This window comes from Colobus angolensis, unplaced genomic scaffold (assembly GCF_000951035.1).
Source record: "Colobus angolensis palliatus isolate OR3802 unplaced genomic scaffold, Cang.pa_1.0 Scaffold326, whole genome shotgun sequence".
NCBI lineage: Eukaryota > Metazoa > Chordata > Mammalia > Primates > Cercopithecidae > Colobus > Colobus angolensis.
In genome coordinates, this window is record NW_012116555.1 from 1,334,186 (window position 1) to 1,347,751 (window position 13,566).

Sequence of the window (13,566 nt, forward strand, 5' to 3'; positions counted from 1 at the left end):
ATTTTTGGAGACAGTCTCCCTTTGTCACCCAGGCTGGAGTACAGTGATGTGATCTTAGCTCACTACAACCTCCGTCTCCTGGGTTCAAACATTTCTTGTGCCTCAGCTTCCCAAGTAGTTGGGATTATAGATGTGTACCACCATGCCCAACTAATTTTTGTATTTTTAGTAGAGAGGGGGTTTTGCCATGTTGGCCAGGCTGGTCTTGAACTCCTGGCTTCAAGTGATCCGCCTGCCTTAGCCTCCCAAAGTGCTGGGATTATAGGCATGAATCACTGTGCCCAGCCCAGCATTTGATTTTGACTGTGTGTTTTAGACATTGATAATTTTATAGGACTTTAATCAGGTTTTATACCTGATACATCTTAAATTTAATGTATGATTTAGCATATCATTTTAAAATAAAAATAGCAGAAAAATATTTTAAGTGGGTTTATGTTTAGTAATTTATGTCATATTAATTACATTTGTTACAGTGCTCAACTTCAAGACGCACAGTCCTATGTCTGTAATTTAGTTTGCTGTCTGTGTTAGGGTAATTAAGCATGAGCTGCTGCAACAGAAAAACCATCTCAAAACCTCAGTCACTTAGCACAGCAAGGTTATGTCTTGTTCTTGCAAATGCTCTGAGCCTGCAGTGGTTGACCCCTCCATGTGGTAACTCAGCATAGCCAGCCAGGCCCCTTCCAGACTGTGGCAGTGCCAGCCCAATACTAGTTCTGGGGTCAGGGAACAGAAGCGTGAAATCATCACACCAGCTTGAAGGTCTCTGCCCAGAAGGGACACACTTTCACACATACTGTATTGGCTAGAATGAGTCATGTAGCCCCATTAGACTACAGAGGGACTAGAAAATGTAGCACAAGAAATATTTGTTTAACAGTATGTTCTCTGCCATGCCATCTTGGAAGTAATTGACAGCAACAGTAACAACAACAACAACCAAAAGGGTTTTCAGTAGTATAGGTTCTCTCTAATTTGTAAATGGATTTTAATTATAAATTTTATTTGATTAATGTACATAGTTGACACAGCCACAGAAGCAGAGTGGTGTAATGAAAGCTCTAGGGACCTAGGGACCTGAGCACCTTTCTGATTATGGTGCTATTCTGTGTTAGCTAATTTTTCAAATTTGTGTTTGTCACTTAAACTCTTTCACCTATTTTCTACTCATTTGCAAAATAACTAGATCATGCCTAAGATCCCTTATAATTCCAAAGTTTTTAAATTTCTTTATTCCACTCAAGCCCTGACCATAGGTATAATGTTATAAGGAGGCTCTGTGTTGAAAGAGAACCTATAAAAGAGCTGTGTAACTTTGCAATATAACTTTGCATTTTTTAGTTAACCAAGGATGTAATTTGTTTACTCAGGAACCTCCCAGTTTAAATTTTTCAATTCCAGCTTCAGTGGTGCGCATGCTACTCTAAATCTTGTGAATTCAATGAAGATGTATCTGTCCACTGCTGTGTATAAGTGTTTTGCAAGATGCTTGGAGTATAAAAATGAGTAGATCTAGTAGGATGTTATTCTGGAGAAACTAATCTTCTAGCCTTAGAGACAAAAGTTGAGGTAGATGCATTCATTATGCTTTGGGAAGCACTGTGGTGGTATGGAATATGAGCATGGATGGAATAAGAGTGTCTGTGCTTGGCACAGTTTGGGAGATGTGAAGGGCTCCTTGAGCTGAATTTCAGAGAATGATATGAGTGAGTTTGGAAAAAAGAACAAAGGTATAAAAAAGCACAGTCTATGAGGAAGAACATCAAGCATTTTATTAGTGCTGGAGCTACACTGTCTGTAGCCACTGGCCACATGTGGCTAGTGAACACTTGAAATATGGCTTGTTCCAATGGATATTTGCTTTAAGTATAAATGTATACTGAGGTTCAGGCATGGTGTGGCTCACTGCCTGTAATTCCAGCACTTTGGGAGGCCAAGGCAGGCATATCCACTTGAGTTCAGGAGTTTGAAACCAGCCTGGCCAATATGGAGAAGCCCTGTCTCTACTAAAAATACAAAAATTAGCCTTGTGTGGTGGCACACGCTTGTAATCCCAGCTACTGGGAGGCTGAGGCAGGAGAATCGCTTGAAGCTGGGAGGTAGAGGTTGCAGTGAGCCAAGATAGCACTACTGCACTCCAGCCTGGGAGACAAGAGTAAGACTCTGTCACCAAAAAATACAAAAATTAGCCTTGTGTGGTGGCACACGCTTGTAATCCAGTTTACTGGGAGGCTGAGGCAGAAGAATCGCTTGAAGCTGGGAGGTAGAGGTTGCAGTGAGCCGAGATGGCGCCACTTGCAATCCAGCCTGGCAGCAGAGCGAGGCTCCGTCTCAAAAAAATAAAGATAAAATAAAAAAGAACCCAGTAAACGACTTTGGTCATTCGTGTACAAGTGAGTTGGCCTCGGCACTTGATTTGCAAGGGCAAATAGGAGGCTAGGGTGGCCATTGTCCATAACAGCATGAAGAGGCAGAAAAAAAAAAACTGCAAAGAAGGATGAATCAGATACATACAGAGAAGCAAACCCAGACACCATGCAATCCCAGAGAAAAAGACACAGTAGTTTGCTGGGTTCTTACTATCTTTAGTATCTTTGATATAGTTCTTCAAAAGGAGTTAAATGTCCTTCAAAAGGAGTTAAAACTCTAGGTTCCATGTGACACTTTTTAATTCCACCAGTATTTATTGGTTTTTGTTAAGTTTCTGTTACTTGCAACCAGTAGCATTGTGACAGATAACACTCAGGAATTTCTATTGGCTTTCGTCTTAAAATGTGTACATAATCAGACCAATGTATATCACCTCCACCGCCACCACTGTGATCCAAATCAACATACCCTCTGGACTGGATTTCTGCAATAGCATCCTAGAGGGTCCCCCTGATTCTTTACTCTTCACTTCCTGCCCATGCACAATTATTTCTCCATTCTCATCAAGAACAGCAGGTCAGATCATTTGCTCCTCTGCTTAGAATACTACAAGGGTTCTGCAGTACTGTCAAGGTCAAAGTCAAAGTCCTTTAAGTGATCGAATCCCTCTGCTATCCTGAGTTTACCCCTTGTGTTCACTCACTTGAGATAGACTGGCTTCCTTGCTGTTTATCTGGAGGCTTAGAGTGGAATGCTAGAATACTCTTCCCTTACTAATTCCCTCAATTACATCAAGAATTTTCCTCAAATATAACCTTGTCAAAGAAGTCAAACTGACCACTGTATTTAAATTTGCACACACATCCCTCCTGAGTTTTGCTACCCTTTTCTTTTTCTCCAGAGCACTAGTCACCTTCTAACATACTGTAAAACTGACCCTTTTAATTGTGTTTCACACTGAAAGGTAAGCTCCACAGTAGTAGGAATTTCAACCTGTTTTGTTCATTTGGCAGTCAATAAATACTTGATTAATGAATGGTTAAGACACCATCCCTAATGATTCACTAACCAGTTCTCTCTCCAGTGGTCCACAGGCTGATGGACAACACATTTCATTAACTTCAATATAACAATGCTTGGAAACCATCAGTAGGACGGACATGAAGAAAGACCGATTTTGGATAGACACCAGTGAGGTTATCTATGATGATGAAAAACACGCACATTTCTTATTTATGCCAGAAAAGTAGAGCAGCTATATTATAAACATGAGCATTATATATATTTATTCCATGAATAACATGGAGAATCTGTATGGCCTATCAGTGATTCAAAGACCATATTTTGTAAATTACAAGTGAAATGAAAAAACTTTTGAGTGTAATGTAATGTCATACATTAGTCAAGATTCAAATTTTGTAAGTTTACATAGGCTAATAAAGACAAGTGATTTTTGAATTAGATAGTTTCTAATTAGAATGTTTAAACAAGAGGTCTATCTCCAGCACTCTTTGGAGATTAAGATCCCTCATGCCATCTTTTCTCTCAGCAACAGAGTATATTTTTTAATCAGGTTGGGTTACTTTTAAGCTCCCTTCTCACTACATCTGATGGGGTAATGGCTTAGAGTGAATGAAAACAAATACAATGAAAAGCCCTGTCTGAGAAATGCTGAGACAAACCATGCACTAAGGGAAAAATGAATGACTGGAAAGAAAATAAAAGCCTCAAAGTCAAATTAGCATAACAGAGGATCCAAGTATATGCAACAAGGCACAGACTAAGCAAGGACAGCCGAAATTTTCATAGTGGAGAGAAATGGGTCGTTTTCTAATTTTGAGCCATGCCATGTGGCACCTAGGTGACTCAGTGTGTAAAAGGTACAAGGTTAAGATAGACTATCTCAGCAGAGATAAGTTTTGGTTAAATTACACCAAATGTATTTACTGATTTTTTTTAAACCTGCATTTAGGAAAATTATTTTGAGTGATAATTCTGAGTGTTTATTCAGAAACACATTCTTTGACAAATCTGCTTATAGTAACAGCCAAGATCCTCCAGGTGCCTATGTGTGAGAAGAGCTATGTTGCCTAAGAAAATGATTGGTTCTTCAGGTTTCTCTGTAAAGATGGGGAAGCAAGAGAAGAAGAAAAGAAACTGAACCAGAGAAACCAAGAGAGTATGCATGTTTCCCAGAGGAAATGCCACTCTTTGATACCTATGCTGTGCCCGCATTCAACCCACTCAAAGCACACCAACATGGCACATGTATACATATGTAACAAACCTGCACATTGTGCACATGTACCCTAGAACATAAAGTATAATTTAAAAAAATAAGAAAAAATCTTTAGAAAAGTTATCGAGCTCACAGAATGCTTAAGAATGAGTGAAATTTTTGAGAAAACCAGTGAGGAGCTTGATTTATGTCAGATTGCTGCATTTCTAATTGAGGCAGCACACACAAAAGGCACATGAAGAAAAAGAAAGAGAAAAAAAATTGCTGGAAATTAATAGACAGAAGTAGACTGGTCAAACAGGATCTTTCAGCTCCTTTACACTGTGGAAGTAGGGGTTTATGTCTTGCGTTCAATGTCCCCTTCATCTACATATCTTACATTTTATATCATGAAGATATGTCCTGGGAAAATCTGTAATAATGCCCACATCTACAGCCTCTTTTCTATGTAATCTTAGATGTTTAAAAAAGAGTTGATAGTTAATTTGTTTTGAAAAGTAATGGACCAGCTTTAAGCTGGAGAGCACAGAAGCAGACAGCAATTTGTTAGCCTGACATTTTTCTTTGTCTTCCTCCTGTTTTTTGAATGATCAACAATTGGCACAATTTTAGAAACTTTATAATGAATAGCTTTAAATAATGGAAAGATAAGAGTTTGCATGATTTTTAAGTTCATTATGCTTATTTGGAGTAATTAGGAGCCATTTGTTTCAGGGTGAAAACACACTTTTAACACAGACATTTTGTAACTTTGTCAGAACCTTCTTATTAATTTAAATTAAATTTGCCTCTATTCATTACATTCATACACTTCTATGGGAAATGGGAAAGTCAATATATAGTCTCCTTGATGAAAACTGTGGGTAGCTTATTTATTTTTCACTTGTGTGCAATAATATTGAGACTTTCTATGGCTAAATATGAGTTTACCTTTCCTCCCCACAATTTGCCCATCAAAGACTATGTATTGTTAGAAGGATAAGTTTATAGCTACTGTATTAATGAGATAATAAAATCTCATTTGTGTTGTCCCTTTTACCTAATTCTCAATAGTAAAAAGTTACTCCAGGATATCTTTTCTATGATTAGAGCAGAATAGAAATGATTACTATATAATCACATTTGAAAAACTTCAGTTTAATTAGGATATATATTCAACCCAGAACTTGGCGTCAGAGTCTGGCATAGCCAAAGGAACAGAAGAGATGAAGAAAAAGAAATACTTTTGTACTCTTACTTATTTTCACATGAGGATGGTGTAAACCAGTCCTAAGTATAGAGGCATGTTTGTTTAATAAACTCTTGTAAGTCTATTACACTGAAAGGAAATGTTAAAAAAGAAATGTATTCCTTTTGTCTTGTTGTTTATATCTGACCATCAATAATTTTCTACTTCTTCTAGATAATCTGCTAATTCTATCCATATTATACATCCAAATACTAATGATACTAATCTTGATCAATCTCTTCCTTAATTTTGCTCATAGTAAAAATGCTTCTTTTCTTTCCATTTCAACCAGATACTCTTTATATCAAACCATGTATCCTGGAGCAGAAAAATCCTGTCTTCATTGCTACAGCTGCAGATTTCAGAAATGAACATGTAACCAAATTCAGGCCAAAGAGATGTAAGGAAATACTTTCTGGAATTTCTAGAACTTTTTTTTCTTTCTCTCTGGGGAAATATCATGGGAAATCAACGTCTCCTCTTCCTGATGCTGTGTGAGGAAATGTATAATCCGATTATTCCTGGCAGCCATTCCACAACTAAAAGGGAGCCCAACTTAAGATGAAGCCAGTCCTGTGGTTGACTGAACAGAATGCCACGTAAGTTAAAAAAATAAATAAAATCTGCAACTTTCATGGTAGTGTTAAGCCCTTACATGAACTAACCCTGAAATCTCATGTGTCTCTTAATCTCTACTTACAGGAACTAGAACATTTCCTTGTTGTTTAAGTCAGTTTGAGTTTTTGGTTTTCTGTTACTGGCAGTAAAGTAACAATCTCCTTTCAGTCAAACATCAGGAAATTCACAGTCTCATGACATCTAAAATCACTAATAATCTTTGCACTTAGTAAAAACTGGTACCAGATGGGAGAATACAGTAAATAAATGTATAGCACCTAAGTGTTCTGTACTTAACTTCTCATCCTTCCACTATCCAACAACAGCTTGACATTCCTTTGATAAATCACTCCCTTTCCACTCTTAGTGCAGTTTATATGCTTATGACTTCCCAATTTTATATCTTCAGTTCTAGATGTATACATCCCAAATTTGTATTTTTCATAAAGTCCAGACTTGTATTTTCAACTGTGTATTAACTGTTTCCACTTGCTGTCTAGAAGATATCTCCAACTCTCAAACTTCCTACAGACTTGTTGAGTGGCTTTGACCAAAATGCTGATAGTGATATGGACAATAAAGTCCAGGTTGAAATGGTCACAGATGGAGATGAGGAGCTGGAGTAAACGTCACTCGCTATGCAAAGAGATTGGTAGCATTTTGTCCCTACCCTAGAGATCTGTGGAACTTTGAACTTGAGAGATGATTTAGGGTATCTGGCAAAAGAAATTGTAATCGCCCAAGGGGTTCATTGCCTACTGCCTAGACAGAGCCGCTGCATCAAGACAGGGGAATTGCAATAGAGAAAGAGTAATTCACGCAGAGCCGGCTGTGCAGGAGACCGGAGTTTTACTATTACTCCAATCAGTCCCTCTGAGCATTAGAAAAGCACAGTTTTAAGGAAAACTTGGTGGGTGGCGAGGAAGCCAATGAGTCAGGAGTGTTCATTCGTCAGAGATGAAATCATAGGAGTAGAAGCTGTCTTCTTGCACTGAGTCAGTTTCTGGGTGGGGGCCACAAGATCAAAGGAGCCAGTTTATCTATCTGAGTGATGCCAGCAGATCCATCAAGTGCAGGGTCTGCAAAATATCTCAAGCACTAATCTTAGGAGCAGTTTAGGGAGGATCAGAATGGAGGCTACTCCAGCTGCATGACTCCTTTCTTTTTTCTTTTTTGAAATGGAGTCTCGCCCTGTCTCCCGGGCTGGAGTGCAGTGGTGTGATCTCAGCTCACTGCAATCTCCACCTCCCGGGTTCAAGTGATTATCCTGCCTCAGCCTCCGGCGCAGCTGGGACTACAAGAGTACCATCGCGTCCAGCTAATACTATTTTTGTATTTTTAGTAGAGACGGGTTTCACCATATTGGCCAGGCTAGTCTCGAACTCCTGACCTCGTGATTCACCCACTTTAGCCTCCCAAACTGCTGGGATTACAGGCATGAGCCACTTCGCTCGTCCAACTCCTAAACCATAATTTCTAATTCTGTGGCTAATGTTAGTCTAGTCCGCAGGCAAGAAGGAGGTCTGCTTTGGGAAAGAGCTATTACCATCTTTGTTTAAACTATAAACTACAAACTAAGTTTCTCCCAAAGTTAGTTCAGCCTATGCCCAGGAATGAACAAAGACAGCCTGGAGGTTAGAACAAGATGGAATCGGTTAAGTTAGATCTCTTTCACTATTTCAGTCATAGTTTTACAAAGGTGGTTTCAAAATTCCTAAGCATCAAACACTCAAGAGGTGACAGAGCATAAAAGTTTGGAAAATTTGCAGCCTGACTATGCAGTAGAAAAGAAATCCTATTTTCTGGGAATAAATTCAAGTGGGCTGCAGAAATTTGCATAAGTAATAAGGAGCCAAATGCTAATTACCAAGACAATAGGGAAAATGTCTCCAGGCCATGTCAGAGACTTCCCTGGCAGCCCCTCCCATCACAGACCCAGAGGCCTAGAAGGGAAAAATAGTTTCCTGGGCTTGGCCCAGGGCCCCCCTCCTGTATGCAGCCTGGGGACTTGACATCCTGCTTCCCATCCACTCCAGCCATGGCTAAAAGGAGCCAACGTACAGCTTAAGCTGTTGCTTCAGAGGGTGCAAGCCCCAAACCTCGGCAGCTCCCATATGGTTTTGGACCTGCAGGTTCACAGAAGTCAAGAATTGAAGTTTGGGAACCTCCACCTAGATTTCAGAGGATTATGGCAACGACTGGAGGTCTAGGCAGAAATTTGCTGCAGGGGCAGAATCCTCATGGATAACCTCCACCAGGGCAGTGTGGAAGGGAAATGTGGGGTCAGAGCAGAGTCTCCACCGGGGTACTGCCTAGTAGAGGTGTGAGAAAAGGGCCACCATCCTCCAGCCCCCAGAATGGTAGATCCACCAACAGCTTGCACCGTGCTATAGCCACTCAATGCCATAGGTACTTGCACAGCCATATGCACTCAGTGCCAACCTGTGAAAGCAGCCTGCAGGGGGGTTGTACTCTGCAAAGCCACAGGGGCAGAGCTGCCCAAGGCTATGGAAGCCCACCTCTTGCATCAGTGTGACCTGGATGTGAGACATGGAGTCAAAGGAGTTAATTTTAGAGCTTTAAGATTTGACTGCCCCACTGGATTTTGGACTTGCATGGGGCCTATAGACCCTTTGCTTTGGCCAATTTTTCCCATTTGGAATGGGTGTATTTACCTGATGCCTGTACCACCATTATATTTAAGAAGTAACTGATTCGCTTTTGATGTTACAGGCTTATAGGTGGAAGGGACTTGTCTTCTCTCAGATGAGACTTTGAAATGTGGGCTTTTGAGTTAATGCTGGAATAAGTTAAGATTTTCGGGGAATGTTGGGAAGGCATGATTGGTTTTGAAAACTTGTCTTACCTCAGATGAGACTTTAGACTGTTGACTTTTGGGTTAATGCTGGAATGCGTTAAGACTTTGGGGAACTGTTGGGAAGGCATGATTGTGTTTCGATGTGTGAGGACCCGAGATTTGAGAGTGGCCGGGGTGGAATGTTATGGTTTGGCTATGTTCCCACCCAAATCTCATCTGGAATTGTAATCCTATAATTCCCACCTGCCATGGGAGGAACCCAGTGGGAGGTAACTGAATCATGAGGGCAGTTCCCCCATGGTGTTCTCATGATAGTGAGTAATTTCTCGCAAGAGCCGATGGTTTTATAAGCATCTGACAATTCCCCCACTGGCACTCATTCTCTCTCCTGCTGCCCCGTGAAGAGGTGTCTCCCGCCATGATTGTAAGTTTCCTGTGGCCTCCCTGGCCAGGCAGAACTGAGTCAATTAAACTTCTTTTCCTTATAAATTACTCAGTCTCAGGTATTTCTTCATCACATCATGAGAACAGACTAATACACTATATATTTCCAGTTTATTTATTTTTACCATTTATAATTGTTACCAGGCCGAGACGGGCGGATCACGAGGTCAGGAGATCGAGACCATCCTGGCTAACATGGTGAAACCCCGTCTCTACTAAAAAATACAAAAAACTAGCCGGGCGCTGTGGCGGGCGCCTGTAGTCCCAGCTACTTGGGAGGCTGAGGCAGGAGAATGGCGTGAACCCGGGAGGCGGAGCTTGCAGTGAGCTGAGATCCAGCCACTGCACTCCAGTCTGGGCGACAGAGCGAGACTCAGCCTAAAAAAAAAAAAAAATAATAATAATTGTGACCAGAAGATAAGTTTCATTATGACAGAGATTTTATTATAGACTATATCCCTATCACTTAGGAAAGTGCCACAGGATATAGACAGTCTGTAATATTAATTGATTGATTGAATAAATATTTTGGTGGGTAACCCCACTCCCCATCCTCATAATCCTAGGCACTCATTTGCTGCAAACCTGGTCAGTTAACAAATCCTATCACCCCAGCCACACTAATTGATGTTTAGAAACAATCACACAGCCAATTATTTTGGTAACTATAGGGAATTTTGCTGTAATAACTGGAAAAACAGAAGCTCTCCTTACATTGGGCTTTCCAGACACCAAGATATTGTAAGATTGTAAGTAAGTTCAACTTTGATAAACATAGAGCTTGCTGAGAATAAAATCCCTTAAAACAAAAGTAGGGTTAAGAAATAGTAAAGAGAAAAATAGTTGGAGAAAAGAGGCTGAAGAATATAAGAATGAAGGGATGTGCGCAGGTGTCCAAAGGCAATGCTACAACCACCCCAGCATCTGTTGTAATCTGGTTATCTACTTTTAGACTTTCCAGTTATAAGAGTTAATACATTTTTACTTATGAAATCTTGATGAATTTCTTTCACTTAAAATAATTAATGCAAGTTCTTATTGTCCATGAGCCAAAAATAGATCTTATCTACATTATGTATTGAAACTATTGCCATCTCTTTTTCTTTATTAGTGATATTAATCTTTCCATTTTGAGACTTGATGTCATCTGTGTCAACATATAAAGCTGTAGTACCACTTATATCAACAGCAAGGAGAGCTAGCAGATTATAGATCTCAGAAGGAGAAAATCATATAGAGAGCACAGCTTTGAGCAGGTATGTGGCCTTCAATATACTGATATAGCCAGCCTCAGGAAACCCTATGCATCTATATTCCCTCAGTAACACTGTCAAGGTTCCCCACTGGCCAAGGCCAATCAAAAGCCAGAGGGCATCTTTTCTTTCCTGCCCCACCAGTGCATGTATATGCTTGAAAGCTAGCCTCCCACTGCTGCCAGCAAAGCATACTCTGCCAGCCCCAACATCTTACTGTCATTGTAGTTGGAGCCTTGGTGGGTCCTATGCCCACCAGCTCTGCTGCCACCAGTGCCCTGCCACTGTGCCAACACTACTACTGTAGTGAAACTATGTATGGAGAACAGCAAACCCTCCCTACTGTCAGTGGCCACCTCCACCTGTGTGACTGCGCAAAGGGTACACACAGTCCTGTGCCCACCAACACCCCATCCCACAGGCTAAAACTATCACCAGTGCGACTGCTCACAGGCATCAGCAGGGTACCCACCTTCCTCAAGCTGTGCTGCCTCTGCTGCTGCTCCAAACACCTGCAGGAAGGCTGGCACCCTGGCACTTGCTGGCACTCTACTGCAGTGGATGATCATGCATCCTGCCACACTGCGACTGTTGCTTCTGTGGGCACATGCAAATGAGGATGGATCCTACTCCCATCACCCTGTGAAACACTTTTGCTGGCACCACCTATTGAAGTGCTATGAACAGTGGTTTGAGAGCAACTCAGGCTCCATAGTACAGTGGGTTCCTAACCTCAAGGAGCCAGAGAACAAAGTCAGGGCCCAATACCAGTCCCCCAGAGTTAGAGCACACAATCCAGGAATTGTGAGTGGGGCATTGGCCCCCTAAAATCTTCCAGAGATAATGCCAGTTGACTGAACCTACCTTATACCACAATCAAACCCTCAAGGTTATCAAATAGGATAAAAGAAAAAAAAATCCAAAGGACAGCAACTTTAAAGACGGAAGGAACATCAGCTCACACAGATGAGAATGAACCAGTGCAAAAACTCTGACAATTTAAAAAGCTAGAGTGCCTTCTTTCCTTCAAACAATGGCACTAGCTCTGTAGCAAGGGTTTTGAACTAGGCTGAAATGGCTAGAATGACAGAAATAGAATTCAGAAAATGGATAGGAACACAGATCATGGAAATGCAGGAGTACATTGAAACCCAATCCAAAGAAGCTAAGAATCACAATAAAATGATACAGAAGCTGACAAACAGAATAGCCAGTATAAAAAAAAAAATGTAACCAATCAGAGCTGAAAAACATACTACAAGAATTTCATAATGCAATCACAGTAATAATGGCAGAATAGACCAAATGGAGGAAAGACTCTTAGAGCTTTAGGACTGGCTTTCTAAAATAAGACAATCAGAAAAGAATGGACAAACAAAATTAAAAGGTATGAATAAAACCTCTGTAAAATATGGGATTACGCAAACAGACTAAATCTATGACTCATTGGTGTCCTTGAAAGAGATGGGGAGAATAGAAGCAACTTGGAAAACACATTTCAGGAAATTATCCATGAGACCTTTCCCAACCTAGCTAAAGAGGCTAACATTCAAATTCAGGATATGCAGAGATCATCAGTGAAATACTTCACAAGAAAATCATCTCTCAGCCACATAGTCATCAGATTCTCCAAGGTTGAAATGAAAGAAAAAATGTTATAGACAGCTAGAAAGAACAGTCAAGCCACCTACAATGAGAAGCCCATCAGACTAGCAGTAGACTTCTCAGCAGAAACCCTACAAGCCAGAAGAGATTGAGGGCCAATATTCAACATTCTTAAAGGAAAGGAAATTTCAGTGAAGAATTTCATATCCAGCCAAAATAAGCTTCTTAGGCAAATGAGAAATAAGATATTTTTCAGACAAGCAAATACCAAGGGAATTTATTACCACTAGACTGGCCTTACAAGAGTTCCTGAAGAAAACACTAAATATGGAAAGAAAAGACCATTACCATGCACTACAAAAATACACTTAAGTATGCAGACTAGTGACACTATAAAGCAACGACACAAACAAGTCTGCACAACAATAAGCTAACATCATAATGACAGGATCAAATTCACACATATCAATACTAACCTTGAATGCACATGGTCTAAATGCTCCCGGTTAAAAGGTAGAGTAGCAAACTGGACAGAGAACCAAGACTCAGTGGTTTTCTGTCTTGAAGAGACCCATCTCACATACAATGGAACCCAGAGACTCATAAGGAATGTGGAAAAATCTACCAAGCAAATGGAAAACAGAAAAAAGCAGGAGTTACAATCCTAATTTCAAAAACAAAGCAAAACAAATAAAAAAATACCTTAAATCATCAAAGACCAAAAGAGACATAGAAGGAGATTACATAATGGTAAAGCATTCAATTCAACAAGAAGACCAAACTATCTCTAATATATATGCACCCAACACAGGAGCAGCTAGATTTATAGAGCAAGTTCTTGGAGACCTACAAGGAGACTTAGATTCCAACACAATAATAATGGGAGACTTCAACACCCCACTGACAGTATTAGACAGATCATTGAGGCAGAAAATTAACAGAAGTAGTCAAGACATGAACTCAACACTGGATCAAATGGATCTGATAG